Source organism: Ciconia boyciana, chromosome 4 (genome assembly GCF_034638445.1).
Source record: "Ciconia boyciana chromosome 4, ASM3463844v1, whole genome shotgun sequence".
In the NCBI taxonomy this organism is placed as follows: domain Eukaryota; kingdom Metazoa; phylum Chordata; class Aves; order Ciconiiformes; family Ciconiidae; genus Ciconia; species Ciconia boyciana.
This window is the reverse complement of record NC_132937.1, coordinates 33,973,749-33,987,716: the sequence shown is the minus strand read 5'-3', so window position 1 is coordinate 33,987,716 and position 13,968 is coordinate 33,973,749. Positions and strand designations below refer to the sequence as shown.

At 52.3% G+C, this 13,968-nt stretch overlaps 2 long non-coding RNA genes across 3 annotated transcripts in view; both read right to left on the bottom strand.

Annotated features, from left to right (window-relative positions):
* Nucleotides 1-239: 239 nt before the first annotated feature.
* On the bottom strand, nucleotides 240-1,982 carry LOC140650674 (uncharacterized). Its single transcript, XR_012042126.1, has 3 exons — nucleotides 1,828-1,982; nucleotides 1,486-1,603; nucleotides 240-647 (listed from the first exon to the last, which is right to left on the bottom strand). It is a non-coding gene; the product is annotated as an uncharacterized lncRNA (long non-coding RNA).
* Nucleotides 1,977-13,968, bottom strand: part of LOC140650675 (uncharacterized) — a 36,712-nt gene continuing 24,720 nt past the window's right edge. The window contains exon 3 of one of the 2 annotated variants that reach the window (XR_012042128.1): nucleotides 1,977-2,097. This is a non-coding gene — a long non-coding RNA (uncharacterized lncRNA). Of the gene's footprint in view, nucleotides 2,098-10,786; nucleotides 13,084-13,968 lie in introns of those variants that run through there. The other variant, XR_012042127.1, reaches the window with a different exon arrangement.

Here is a 13,968-nt window from a genome sequence, read left to right as displayed (position 1 = left end):
TGATTTGGCACCCTTAACACAAACCAATTATTCTAACTACTCCTCAACTCATTGTCAAGATGGGCTGGGGCTGTACTGGGAACATAGCAGCATGTCCGTACTACTCCTCATCCTATTGTCTTTGGGCATAGTAGCATATCCATAGCCATAGGTGTACAAACACAACATTAAAGCATTGTCTATCCTGCTCCTATCTCTATGTTGCTTGGTTACAAAAGAACAAACTAATCATTTTGGTTACATCTGGTTACATTTCCCCCCTTTGGAAGTTTTGAAATAATAATCTTTTCAATACTTCCACTCTTAATCTTTCATATCTCAACATAAGCAGGTGGCTTCTCTCCTGGCATCGGTGTACGATGCTTCATCACTGATTTTAAAATTGCTATAGAGTTCCTAGACATTGTCTGTGTCAACATTTTCTGGGTTTTCCAGTCCCTGCCAAAATAGTTTCTGCTTCCAGGGGACCCCTGTCCTCAACATGGGGCTGGATGCACTGTGCAAAGACGATGGAGTTTTTACCCAGAGCATTCGTGACTGTCAGCGTCACCTTGTACTTCACCATTGAGAAGAGCTGGAGGTATCTGATGTGACACCTGTTTTTAGGAAAGATGTCCTTCTCGCAGACCATCTCTCTCATGCCGTGTCTGGAAAGCAGGGGAGAGAAGAGCTGTTACCTACGGAGCAGTGCTCGGGGTGGGGATGCACCCACGCAGCTGGAGGCAGGAGGCAGAAGGACCAGTGCTGTCTCCCCCCTATGCCTGAGGTCCCCGTGTGCCAATCCCCACCACAGCCAAAGAGCTGCTTTCCTCCTCCTGCCAGGGAATTTTGCAGGCTTACGTGTGCAATGTTTTATCCTAAGCCTGCACAGAGACCGGGGTGAACGTCCTCACACTGGTCCCAAGGAAAGGATGAGACCCTGCTGGGGTTGGGGTTGGCTCTGTCCCTCCTGTGAGAGGAACAGGGTCTCCTTTCTGCTGGTGACACAAGCCCCAAAAGCTAATGCATGGCACCAGCCTGTATAAGGGCTGTGCCAGGGCCTGGGCACAGGGTGGGGGACGATACCATGCCATGGCCAATTCTGGGTGAGGGACACCACTGCTGCCTGGCCGCAGCGAGCGTACTGCAGAAGGGAGCATGGCTGTGCCAAACATGCTGAAAACCAGTGGGCACAACCTCCACCATGAACAAGTGGTGCAGAGAGGATGGACTTTGGGGGCATGGAAAGGGGACCTGGGAGTTGGGGACTTTCCTGGTCCTCTCTAGGGAAATGAGAACTTTCTTGGGACAAAGCCCCAGTGCCAAGCAGCTGGTTCGGATGTCCCTGGAGCATCCTTCTCCAGGCCCATTTTTGGGACACCGATCCCAAATGCTCATCACAGGTCAGACCCACTGCCCCAAGACTTCATGGCACTACTTGGGACCTGCTCCAGGCTGCAGGGACAAAAACTCACCCCGCTGCACCCTTCCGTGTCAGGCACTTACATGACGGAGATGTTGAAGGAGTTGGGGATGTAGGTGGGACTGGGCAGGTGCCAGCTGCAGTAGAAACCCTTCGGGTAGTTGTTGGACTGGCACATCAGCACTGGCTCCTTTGGGGGGACTGCCAGGGAAAGAGAAAGAGCAATTACCCGTTGCGGTGGGGTTATCGCCAGGTCCTGAACAAGGGGATGTCCCTCCACCCTCAACTGCTGCCAGCTCGGAGGGGAGAGTTTGCAAGGGGAGCCTGGTTTGTGGTTATCAACTGCTCGAAGCATCTGGGGGCCTCTGCTGCTGAGGTTCCCCCATGAGACCTTGCCTTGGACTGGGCTGCACACAGCAGCTCACCTTCTCCCCCGGCAGGTCACCAGCTCTAATGAGGGAAGGGATGGCAGAGGAGGTTGGCAGGTACTGGGGGAAATTGTCTTCAAGGCTGCTACAGAGATGTTGCTGATGGGGAGGAGGTGCTGCTCTCTTGACTCCATTAAGCTACAGTGCTCACGGCTTTCTCTGCCACATCCTTGGGAGTGATAAACTTCTTGCTGAGGGATGATCTTCCAAAAGACTGGAGGTCCTCAAAAGGATGGAGAAGGTCTGCTTATGAAGAGGTGGAACAACCTGAAACCAGCAGAGAAAATTCAGCTCTGCAGGAGAACTGGCTGCATTAATGCTTTCAGCAGCAAGGCAGAGCATCCCATCCCAGGGCCCTGCCTCCCAAGAGACACAGAGGCAACTGGAGATGGGACGAGAACATGCAGCAGGGAGCAGCCTACCTCTGGCCTCGTCAGCAGTCCTAGAGATTAGAGGTAGAAGAGGCTTTTAAACCCAACCAAGTGTTCACGCTGCACTTGGCTTTCCCAGACATATGTGCACTCTGTGCTCTTTGCAGGAGCACAGCCAGAGCTACAGGAAGACTCTGCAAAATGCCGAGGGCCAGTGCGTGCGGGAGGATGAGATGTGATACCTTTCAACTGATAAATTTTGCTCTTGGAGGTTCGTAAAAGCCTTATCAGAACTGATACCGAAGTCAACTCCTCTTCGTACCTGGACACTTGCATTGCTAAGAGCAGAGTTCAGCTCTAACTGCAGCACATTGGCATGGTACCTTGCCATAAAATACACTCCCTGGTCTGGATGTGCCCCAGGGTACCATCAGAAAGGCTGTTTGAACCTGTGGCAGTCCCTCTTTCCCTTCCTTTGTTAGCCCTTGTCCCCATGCATCCACGTGGGATGTCCTGGGACACACTCTTCTCTCCAAGTAGAGTTTTGAAACAAACTTAGCAGACCTGGCAACCTCAGCGCAAACATTGCTGTCCACCACCTCACTGCGGTCCTGGCAGTGCTCCCCACCACACAGGTCACTGCTCTCCTCCCTGTCTCTGAGGCAGATGCCTTCCCCATGGCTCTCACCAAAAATGAGATGCAAACCAGGATGCAGCAATGCAAGACTTCAGGGAGCACCCCAGGCTGGGAAACTCCTTCCCCTGAGGACTGCGAGGGCAAATCACAAGTCCCACAGCACCATGCATGCACTGTGTCTTGCTGTGGACCATCCCATACTGATGTTGGTGCAGGGAAGCCCTGCCCAAACGCTCCCCCTGCGGGGTTGCCATGTGCAAGGGGAGGTCTGTGTGCAGCCCCACGTCCTGCAGACCTGCCTAACACACCTCTGTGTGCCATGCCAGAGCAGTACAGGATGCCGCAAAGTTGGCTAAGGGTGCCCTCGCTGCACTGGTGAGCCAGCGGCACTGGGAGGGTGCCAAAGCCTTAAGACATTAATGTGAAATCTGACATCCCTGCAGCCACATCTGTGCAAATCCCCAGCGTGGCACACAGCCCTGCAGAGCTGCTGGTCTCCTGGAGGTCTCCTTGGCCCTGCTTAGGTGCAGCCCAGGCCTCGAGGGTGTAATGCGCTCGGGGATGGCTTTCCCCTGCTCAGCCGTGAGCGCCTGGGAACAGAGCAGGACCCTGATGGGAAAATGCAGCCCTATCATGCCTTCTAGGGAGGGCCAACCCAGCCGGTTTGCTGTGAGCATGGGCTCCTGGGGTGGACAGCCGGGATCCTGGCTCGGCATTGCACAGCAGAGCCCATGGCCAGAAAATAATGATGGGTTTTGCTAGAAAAGCTTTCGGGGGGGTGTGGGGGGTGTGCCATCAGCTCCAGCTGCAGCACCCTGTTGCAGTCCACAGAGGAAAACTGAGGCACGGGGCTTGCACATACACTGGCACCTCCGGGGCAGGGCTGGAGAGGGAGCAAGCAGACGGCAAGAGAGCCAAGGGCAGCAGAGGCAGGGAGAGGGAGAGGAAGTGGGGGGCCGGCAGGGAGGGGAGGCTGCGCCAGTCAGTGATGCGTGTTCCTCCTAATGGCTATTTCAGCCTTCAGCCGGCAGACGAAGGCCAGAGCCTTGGGTAATGAGCCTCCCAGCTAAATTAGTCAAGTGGACCCTCTGCAGCAAAAAACAGAGCATCTAGTTGCAAGGCCAGAGACAAGGCCCTTACGGGTCCATCCTCCTCCTCCTCGCCTGCCGGCTCCTTAACCCCTTCCCTGCCCCACAGCTGCTCCCAGGGGAGGTGGGAGCGAATGAGGGGCAGCATCGCCCTTTGCAGGGGGCAATAGGAGGGGTTTGGAGGCTCACCGGGAGGTGAAGGGGTGCAGGGGATTTAGAGACAGCCTTTGGGGTCTGAGCGACCGCGTGGTGGCAGTGTGGGCTAACAGCACCCGCCTGGCACCCAGCAAACCGGGCTGGGGGCTGGAAATATTGCATGGGGCGGGGAGGATGCTGGGGATGCTGCCATGGGCCTCTCGCCCACTTGCTGCTGGGTTCGGGCCGCTTGCGTTCAGCTGTCCCACACGACACCAGGAGCGAGCCGGGAATCCTGGTAGAGGCAGCCGAGGCTTTGGCAAGCATCCCTGAATCCCTGCACGGTCCCTGCCCAACGAGGAGGCTCTGCCCTACCCACATGGCTTTGGATGCTGCACTGCTACTGAGCTGCAATTAGTCCATCTGAGGATAATTTATCTCCATTGTCTCCTTTATTATGCTAGACCTGGCTCTTGGTGATCTGTGCTGATTCCTCCACCAAGGAGGCTGGGTCAGGCTTGTGCCTCCAGTTTGCTTTGTCGGGAGAAGGGGGGGCTGCCCAAATTGCCTCCCACTTCCATCCCCACTCCGCAGCAGCCTTCAAAGGTGCCCTGTTTTCACAACCTCGAATGCCTTGAAGATCCTGTCCTCCATACTGGGATCAGAGCCCCAAATGCCGCCCTTAGCCTCTGCACCCATGGCACCTTCTGCCTTTTGGCCTCTGGTGCCACCTCCTAGCAAGCCGGAGGTGGAAGGAGAGCCCGGGGAAGGGAGTCAAAATGACCTTTGTGTCTCTGCCACCATGGTGCCCATGCAGCATCCTCAGCCCACTGCAGCTGAAGGGATGCTGCTGTATGAAGCCTGTCTCGCCCCAGCCATCGCTCTCCCTTTCCAGGCAGGGACAAGCTGTCTCACGGGGACCTGCCCTGTCTCCTACACTCCTGCTACCTCCATCTCTCCAAAGTGCTGTCAGTCCTGGGAGGGGGTTGTCACACAACTGCCCCACTCTCCACCTCGATGGGCACAAAGTCTGCCCCATGGGAGAGTGCAGGGCCAGTGCGATGTGCCACTCGGGGACGCAACTGTGACACCACATGGGTGACCATGACCGCCAGGCACCATGAGGGAGGGGGCTGAAAGCCCCTTCTCAGCTGCCACAGTGCATCGGGAGGGCTGTGCCTGCTCACCCTGCCACGGTGCCTTCTCCAAGCTGGTGGCAGGGTCCCCGTCTCCCTACAGAAGATGATGGCTTGTAACCCTGTTCCTCTCCCCTCCTCAGCCACGAAAGGCCCTTGCTGGCACAGCTTATCCTGCCCATCAAAGGCTCTTAAAGAGAGCAAATAAAATTGCAGGCTCCAATCGATCTGGCGCATCGTAATGCTGTCTTTGGAGATGGGCCAGACCGCTGGGCCAATCAAGAGAGCAAGAAAGGCAGCGAAGGAAAACAAAGCCATTGAAGGAGCATTAAAGGCTTTTTATGCCCTGAGGCTTTGGGCAGTGCCTCTGGGTGTGGGGCGTCCAGCTCCAACCTCCTCCATCCTCCCCCAGCTGATGTCCAGCTCTCAGTCCCTGCCCAACCCCAAAAACAAGCCGAGCAACACGTTGCCTTTGCACGGGCACTTCTCCCAGGGCTGCCGTGCACAGCCTCCCTAATCCTGGCAAATATTTACTTCCCCGTTGCCTGTGGAACTGCTGAACTCCGTCAAGGCAGAGCTCCTTTCCTTTCGCCGCAAACAGTGCCTGCCCTCTCTAATCTGTCTATTAACCTCGCTAACCTCGCAGGAAGACACTTCTCCCACATGCTCTGCTGACGTCCTCTCTGCAAACCTGGCATGTTTAATGCCCGTCCATGGTGGCTTCCCAATGGTTTGGGCTGCAACCAGCCTTGCTGCAAAAGCTTGGGGCAATGGGATGAAAGGCTGCACCAGAGCTGGGCACATCCTGCCTGGGCACACTGCTTGCAAGCCGTGCGATGCTCCAGCAAAATTCGGGTCTGCAGCAGGCAGCAAAAACTGGTGCCAGGGTCATCGTCATTGTCTCTGCAGACCCCGCAGAAGACTGGTGGCAGGGATGGGGTTGGCTTTCCCACCATGTGGTGCCCCCGGCTTTTCATCCATTTGACCATTGTCTCTCCATCTTGTTGGAAATAGCTGTCGCTTGACCAGCTCCAGCATCTCTGCTCAGCTGGGGAGAGCACAATGAGCTGCCCTCAAGGATGAAAGCAGCCCTGGATGCATCGGCACAGACACAGATTTTTGTCTCCCTCCCCATCTCTAAAGCCCAGTCATCCTTGTACCCCGAGTCCCACTGTGCAGGGGAAAAGTGTGACCAATCCATTTTAGAAACCACTAAAAATTATCATCTACAATAGCTTTTCCTAGCCCTACTAGGTCATGAGATAACAGATATTAAGATTGTGGCCTTTTTATATATAGAAAAGTTATTTTAGGTCACTTTTAGAGGTTTCTGAAAGGAATCAGTTATAATTTTCCTCTCCTGCTGAGGGCTGAACGTACTAAAGATGCCTTGCTCCACAGGTGGAGGGATACAAAAAATAGTACCAATAAAAGTTTTAAGAGGCCTCTCAAACACTTCTGTAGGAGATATTTCTTCTGGTGCACTTGGGGCACATGCAGCCGCTGGGCTGCTGGGGGATACTGATCTTACAGTGTGCTCGCAGGGTCACCTGCATAACTCCTCATCCCGGCCTTGGGCCAGCAAAGCCTCCAGGGCCCATGACAGCAGTGTGTGCTCGTGCTAGAGCTACAGCCATGACACAGCCCACTGGGTACATGCAGGACCCCTGCACTGCCCCACGCTGGGGGACAACCCCAGCACCAATGCTGCTCTGCTGCTGGACTCCCACTGTTAGCATCCCTGCCTCTCCCCAGTGCCCATGGCAAGATCACTGCCCCATCTCCTGCTTGTGCCTAATGTGATGTGAAACCCCTCCACATCCTCATCTGCTGACTTTTTTTGCACCACAGCCATGACCTTGCAGGCGGTGGGTATGTGCCAATAAGTAAAAAAGCACCCAAGTGACCAAAAGCAAAGCTGCAGAGGCTGGAGGGCACAACAGGGACCCATCCAGGCGTGAGATGCCAGCCCCGAGCACGCGGGCACACGTGCACAAGAGCAGCACGCCCTACACGTCTGCGCATGCACCTATGCAGATGCTTTTGTTACACGCACACTGGCTGCAAGCACGATGTATTATTTATCTAACGCTGCTTTTCTAAAATTGTCTGTACAACAGGCTGGTAGGAAACAACAAAGAAAACAATGGTGAATAAACCATATCTCTACTGCCTGGCAGATCAGGGGAGCATCCGCCTGCCATGCACCACCTGTGCTGGAGCGGCAGCACGGCTACAGCCGGGGATTGTCCCTTCCACTGCCCCAGCTGTCAGGATGCGGCTGTGTCTTGTTGCTGGAGAAAGGGAGGGAGGTGAAGCTCCAATTTGTCTCTGTTACCCCACATCCAGGCTGTTCTTGGATAAGGGTGAGGATGAGGAGGGGTGCAGAGGACAGCAGTGGGGTGGTACGGAGGCAGGCGATGCTCCCCTGCATTGTGCTTGGGAGCACAGGCTGCACTCTGGGAACATCATGTTCATAACCACCGTTTCTTCAAGAAGGATTAAGCAAGGTTTTTTTTAAATTAATGCGGCAAAATTCATGTGAGAGAGAATTAGAGAGCACAGGGGTGCAGGGGCACAGGGCGAGACGGGCTCATCCCTCACCAACCTCCTGGGTGACCTGGGGCAAGTAATGGGGGACAGGGTTTAACCCCTCTCCGAGACACTTTAGCTCTCTCCCAGTCAGTCTAAGCCACCCCAACCTTAGCAAGGGACATTTTCAGGGGGACATGAAATTAGGCATCAAAGACAGATCCCTCTGGAGTGCGAGCCATTCCAGCTGAACACCAGAGATGCCCACATTCAGCCAGTGCCTAGCCCGGTCCCGACACCCTCACACTGCAGCATCTCCCTGGGAGCTCCCAAAATGGGCCAGGGACACCTGTGGCTGTAACCAAAGTCCCCTGGCCCCACTGACATCTAGGAGCCAGTTCCCCAGCCTCAAAGAGCAAGAATTTATTCCCTAGAAGGTGCCAGAGAACAGGGTGGACTCAGTAAAATATAAATTTATTAAAAGCCCTGTTTTACACTGATTAGGGCTCGTAAACCAAGCTATGGATTTTCTCATTTCCCTTGCAGAAAGTTCAGCGTGTGTGTCGAGAGGCAGGGCTGTAAATTTTTGGGTGAGGCATTACTCATAGAGAAGAGAGAGCTCAGAGTCCCGCTTTAAGTGCAAATCGTGGTGCAAGTTCCTAGCCCTAAAAGCTGCCTCGCAGCAGGACCACATGATAACAGACTCACTGGAGTTTGCTTCATCCTGCATGAGGCTGTGCTATTCGTGGCACAGCAGAGGCGCTTTTCAAACCTGACAGCTCTCAAGCCTTCAAAAATTAGCAAGCAAGCCTGGTTAAGCAGTGAGAGGAAAGAGCAAGAGAAGGAGAGGTTTCTGGCAACTGTGGCATGGGGTGGGGTAGCCGTCTGGCACGGTAGCCCCCTCCAGAGATGCTCCCCGAGGTGCGGGGATGCTGTGGAAAGGTGAGTTAGGCAGGTGAAGCCGTCGGGCATCCCTCATCCATGACAGACCCCTCGCTCCCCGCTGCAGAGCAAACTCCCTCCAGCAGTGCCGGTGCTGAGCACCATTGCTGCCCCAAGGCGATGCCCATGTGGGTCTTCAGAGATCCCACCTGGCATACTGGCACCCCAAACCCAATTGTGCTCCTGCAGGTGACCTTGTCCCCACGGGCTGGGATGCTGGGATGGGTGCCTTAGGGACCGATGTGCAGCAGGGATGCTGGGCACCTCCATCCTTCGCTTGAGACCCTCCCTCACAGCTCCCTCCTAACCCCCCCACCCTCCATCGGAAACCAAAGAGCAGCTTTGCTCTGAAACAGTATTAAATATTGAACAAAAGAAAGCAAATCTGTTATCTGGGATAATTGGGAGTAAATAAAACATTTAACCAAACCAAATGCAGCTGTTTCTACTTGGAGCCGGCATAACAGCAGGGAAGCCAGCTCAGCTACTCTGCGTCCTCATTACAGCAGCTGATTATTGTTTTGTGTATAACGGTAGCACCACCAGGCCTGGAGCGAAGCCGGGGCCCGCGGTGCTTGGTGCGGTACACCTGCAAGGGGCCAATGCTGGGTATACCAGCAAGGCAGGACACGGCAGCACAGAGAGTGTGTCAGGCACAGGAAGCCCTTTGCAGTGCTAGGGTTTGCTCTCCAGCCCAAGGAGTTCACACCGAGGCTGGCTTTCCTCCCCCAACACCTCTGCGAGGGGATTTGCATGTAACATAAACTATTTCAGAGCCAGGTCACTGGTTCGCACATAGCCCCGGGCAGTAATGACCAAACCTCGTTACTGGCTGCTCTGGGACAGAGCCTGCCAGGCCTCTGTCCAGCTCCTGGAGACCTGAAGAGCGGCATGGGGCAAGGGACTACATAGCTCCCAGGGGAAGGTGCTGGCAAACGGGGCTAAGGGTGGCTCTGGGGATGGAGAGCGTGTCCCTGCCTGTGGCTCAGGGCTGGAACATCCCGGGGTGCCAGGCTGCCGTGCCCAGCAGGCGGGGAAGGGGCAGGGGCTCTCTGCCCTCGCAGAGAGCAGGGAGCTGATGTGCTCCTTGCTTTCTGAGCACAGCTGTGGGGCTTTCCATGACTGGGGTTTGGGGAGCAGAGCTTGATGCCCCTGCAGCTCCCACCTAAATGCTGACCCTAACCCCTCTAAAACGGCCGGGAAGGATGCGGGGCATGAATTGCATGGGGTTTTCCAGTCCCTGCCAAAATAGTTTCTGCTTCCAGGGGACCCCTGTCCTCAACATGGGGCTGGATGCACTGTGCAAAGACGATGCACGGGGAAAATGCTTCCTAGCACCCGCACAGGTCCCCCAGAAGCTGCTCCTTACCCCAAGGAGCTTGTGGTCGGTGCACGTGGGAGCACATGGCAGCCCTGATCTCCGGAGAGGAGTAGCTGTCTCCCTTGGTACCCCCTGATAAAAGGCTTGGGGATCAGTAGCCCAAAACTGCTCTGAAGTGTTGAGTTTCTGCCATGCCCGGTCTCAGTCCACACCAGCTGTGAACAATGCACAGCCCTGGAGCCCAAATCTGTGCAGAGCCCTGGAAATTTCCTCCAGGAGGTCAGCTGCTAGCCAGAGAGAGAGAGCATCCCTGCCTGCTGTCAGGAATAGCTCCTTTCCTTCAGAATTTATGGAAAACCACCCTGTCCTCTTTTCTCCCACATGTTTTGCTAGAGGAAACGCTGCAGGCTGTGCTCCCATCCCCTCACAAGGCACAGCTCACAGCCCCCTGCCAGCCTGCACCAGCTGCTCCACCTCAGATCCAGTGGGAACAGGGCACCTGAAAGTGGGTGTCCACATGCAGGTACCCACCCGCACACTGGACGTGTGCGCAGGCAGCGGAGCTGTTCACTCATCCTAGAGCCAACCCCGCGTTTGGCCATCTGGATCACATCTGGGTTTGCTGGTGCAGTCTTGTTGCCTGTTTTATAAAATAACTCCTGAAACACACAAAGTATGTTTAGAGAGGAGACTGTTTTATTCTGTGCAGGGTGCAAGGTGGAATATTTCCACAAATCGAGCACACCTACTGTAATTCTCTTCAGTATTTATACATGAAAGTTAACACACCACACCTATCTAATACATAATCATTAGACTGACTAAGCATCCTCTTCTTCCATTGGTCCGTATTTTCTCTGCTTCGATTTAAAGCGACAGTGTGATTTTAATTCACTGTGCATGCTCACAAGGAGCTGGGGGGGTAGTCCTTTTGTCCCCCAATTGGGTTGGTGGTCGCAATCTCCCCCTGCCGCCTTTACCTTTCCCCTAGTTACTGTGATTCCTGTTGTTTTCATGGTTGTTGTGGCGTCCCTTTATCTTTACGACTTTCCCTGTAGGAGGATGTTCCCGTTATTGGTCCTTGAAGTGTTTCAGCTTCGCATTCTTTGAGGAGAAATGTATGCTTCTTAGTGAAGTATGCAGTGCCCGTACCCTCTTATCTGGCTTGAGCATTATCCCTTGAAGATTCTACAATTCTCATATTATCGTATGCTAGTTTCTACTCCTAACTGTGATCCCTTCTTAGCTACTAATAACTCCTATACTATTTCTATTTTATTCCAAAATATATACACATATATACATGGTTTAAGGTGACAATTCCCCCCTTTGGAAGTTTGAAATATTTCATTTGAGACTTCCAACATCTGTGGCTAGTAGCATGTTTCCGACAAAGACAGTCTTCAGTATTGCCTGTTTCATAGAGTTAGTTATCATTATGATGATTATTATTGCAATCACTGTAAGAATCAAACCCTGGGCTAAACTGGCTAACCATCCTGTAAGAGATCATCCACCCACACTTTGCAGAATTTTTATTATCCAGTTATTTTCCACGCTTTCCTGTAACTCTCGGGTTCCCTTTGCCACTCTCTTAATTTGGTCAATCTGTTTATTTAGGTCTTCAGTCACATTGGGAATGTGAACACAACAATGCTCCTTATCCAATTTCAAATATCCGCATAGTCCCTTTTCTTTGGCCAATAACAGATCTAAGGCTAAATGATTTTGTAAGGTCATTTCACTGTTTGCTTGCACCTGTTTATTTATTACAAGTAACCCCTGCTTAGTTGCATTCTCCAAACTACTCATCTGCCACGTTAGATTTGCAAACAGTACTTGGTTCTCATAAGCCATTATTCCGGGGGCTAACATTGATTCCATGGCCCACCCGACCTTCGTAGCTGTTGATGGGCCATGCCATGGATCCATTTTTAATTCTCTTTTGAGTTTTCCCCATAAGTGACAGGTAATGGGATTCTTTTTCCACAATGGACACAATGTTAACACTCCTAAGGTAATTTGGTGATTCAGGATATCGAAATGAAGTCTGTTTGTCCAAGTTCCGTCACTTAAGACCCATACAGTATATCCTGGAGATGGAATAGTTTCTGTGTGGCATTGGACTTGTCTCTGTGCTACATGTTGTTCTACAATTAAATTTCAACACTGACGCCCAATTCGCAATGCCTTTTCTACCCCAGTTATGTTTTTCAAGATTCCCATATGAGAGCAGTTGAATACTTGAGTACAGTTCCATTTAGGGATGTACTCTCCTTCTTTGGGATTCGTAATAATATCTTTATATTGATTTTTAGTGCTTCCAATTTGTCCTATCCATTCAAAACACCATGAACTAAGGTTCATATACCTCCATTTGTCTGCCATTGGCTTTTTCCAGTTTGTCTTATACATATATTTTCCTTGTTGTTGGTTAACCAAATTGGAAACTGTGTTTCTTACATGGTTACTATTGATTGACCAACACAAAGATTCTCCATTTGGTAACGATGCAAGAGTCCCATTACACTTTTCATTTGTTACTGTCCAAGTTATAATTTCTCTCATCGGAATCTTGGTTTGTTGATTAATTATTTGACTCCAATTTACCAAGGGAAGATCTCTTAGAGTGAGGATTCCCCATTCTATTGGATTTTTACTAGAATGTGGAATTGGGAGGCAAGTGGTAATGCCCGTAGTATTTTGTAGTTTACCAAATCCCTGAATCAATTTCAGGATCAAATTGTCTTCTAATCCTTCAATTCCTACTAACATCATTAGGATAATTAGAATTTTGGCCTCCATGTCTCCATCAAAATCATAAACGAGATTACAGTGACTACAAATAAGAATATGCCTAGTGTACAATCTAAATCCACATAAGCAATACCCTGATCCCAAGTACAATTCATGAATTGTCCCTTTTAAATTTCAGTCATAAAGGGCTTTCATTCTGTTTCTCCACAGTCCACTTCTCCAGTGGGAGTCCTTTCTTAATCCGAGTGTGATGAATCCACGGCTCTACTCCATCCAGCTTGACTGCAGTATATGTAGTCAGGAGGACTTGAAAGGGTCCTTTCAGCTTCGCATTCTTTGAGGAGAAATGTATGCTTCTTAGTGAAGTATGCAGTGCCCGTACCCTCTTATCTGGCTTGAGCATTATCCCTTGAAGATTCTACAATTCTCATATTATCGTATGCTAGTTTCTACTCCTAACTGTGATCCCTTCTTAGCTACTAATAACTCCTATACTATTTCTATTTTATTCCAAAATATATACACATATATACATGGTTTAAGGTGACAGTCTCAGCATCCCCTGGCTACCAACTCACATCCTCAGGACTGCCCCTCTGCCCCATGCTGCTGCTCTCCCGGTGTGATGCTATGCCGCCCCGTGGGGCTGATCTGCAGCCCATGCCTGTCCCTCAACCCCGGGGACCATGCAGTCCTTTGTCTGCAAGAGCCCCGGCCCCTGCGGCTCCGAGTGCTTCACCCAACTGCGTGTCATTGGTGCAGTCCCGCTGGGAAACCAACTGCAGGCACTTCACGAAAATGGCTGGGCTGGAGCCAGAGGTCCCCCAAGAGATGCCAGAGTTGGCTATAGAGAGCTCACATATGACCAGAAGGAGCCTCATATGGCTTCTTTCCATGCCTGTTCCCACCCCGAATCCATGTGAGTCCCCACAGTGGCAGCCAGCCTCCCTGGCATGTCTAGCAAAGCCACCTGTCCCATCCCACATGTCCTTCTGCATAATACATCCTGGAAAATCACAGCATGGGACTCTGGTAGAGACGGGGTTGAGACGAACACCCTGGGGCCAGGGGTGTCTCTGGCTGGTGGCACTGGTCAGGCTGCTCAGGGATGCTGCCATCCCTTTAACAACATGCATCAGGGAAGATGCTTAATTTGTCCTGGGAAATGAGGTCTCCACACCAGCCCTTAGCTGCCCACTCCCTGGCTTTGAGAAAACAC